The sequence below is a fragment of the Arachis hypogaea genome, chromosome 10 (genome assembly GCF_003086295.3).
Source record: "Arachis hypogaea cultivar Tifrunner chromosome 10, arahy.Tifrunner.gnm2.J5K5, whole genome shotgun sequence".
NCBI lineage: Eukaryota > Viridiplantae > Streptophyta > Magnoliopsida > Fabales > Fabaceae > Arachis > Arachis hypogaea.
The window spans coordinates 100,610,574-100,612,131 of NC_092045.1; positions in this window are offsets into that span (position 1 = coordinate 100,610,574).

A 1,558-nucleotide genomic window follows, 5' to 3' on the forward strand; every position below is an offset into this window, starting at 1 on the left:
AAGAGACAAATAGTCTCCTAACTCAACACATGCCAAACAACTATTTAAAGAGACAAATAGTCTCCTAATGAGTTAGCAAAATGATATCGTTACGCACATCTCAAAAGTGCTTTACTTCTTCTTCTTTTCATTGTTCATTCCACTACAGTCACATCTCCTCACTCCACCCCAACTGCCACTACCTCCATGCTACCTCCATTCCCTTACTAATCTTTATCATTTTACCTCACTCCCATCTTTAATGTCACAAATTTACTTTCTCCCGCTCTATCATCTACATCATTTTCTTTTACCACATACACCTCTCTCACTTTACCTCCGGCATGCTTACTTTTATTTTACCTATCATTTTCGTCCACAATATTACCAATTCTTAACTCTAATAACAACAAAATTATTAGCTACAATGTCAATTTTTTTAAATAAACAAAAATATAGATCCAAAATTAATAAAATTTAAAAATTTATAAGAAACAAGAGGGACGAATGGGAGAAAGAAAAAGAGAGAGGAGATATCGAAAGCTAAATGAAGATCTAATGGATATATTATATTGTTGTAGGGATGAGTGAGACCATGAGAATAGAGATAAATGTGAGGAATAAATACGGAGGTGGACACGGTGAAAATTGGATAAGTTGTGGCAACAAAATGAGGGTGGTTTGGTCCGAGAGAGATGAGAAGATGATGGAGTGGCATTAGTGGTGGTGGCGTTAGAAATAGCAGTAAAGTACAATGGCAAAAGAAGAAGAAGTAAAGCGTTTTTGAGATGTACAAAACAATAATGTTCCGCGAGCTTACCAGAGGATAATTTGTCCCTTTAAATAGTTGCTTGACACATGTTGAGTTAATGATACATGTAGACAAGATCCGTTAATTTTGGATAGAAACATTAACAGAAGGAGTTAATCACGAGGGATCATAATGTTATTTTTCAATCGATGAAGGACGAAATGAAAATTTGTGAAATGATTAAGAGCCGAAATGAGGTTTTACTCTTATTTTCTATTATTTCGGAAGATCATACATACATACAACTTTATTGCTATTTACATTTTAATGTGACAGAGAATTTACAGAAAACCTTCTTTAGTTACCATAAATTTTGTATTTTTCATTCTAAATAATTCATTTAATACATGTAAGATATAGATATTTTTGAAGTCTAAGTGCAAATTGGCATCAATTGATGATCCGATACATGATGTAACTTTTAACCTAAAGGTGCAAATTGCCAGCAATTACTCGAACAATTACTAAAAGTTTGAATGAGGAAAAAAGTTAGAAAAAAATTATTAATTTTTATTTTTATTAATTTTCTTATTGATTTGGAAAAAACATACGATAGGGTGTTAAGGGAGGTCTTATGGAAGGTTTTAGAAAAGAAAAGAGTAAAGATCGCATATATTCGTGCAATTAAAAACATGTATGATGGGGCCACAACTAGTGTGAAGACTCAAGGTGGTGTGATAGAGGAATTTCCTATTGATATAGGATTACACCAGAGATCATCCTTAAGTCCATATCTTTTCACATTAGTCTTGGAAGTACTCACATAGC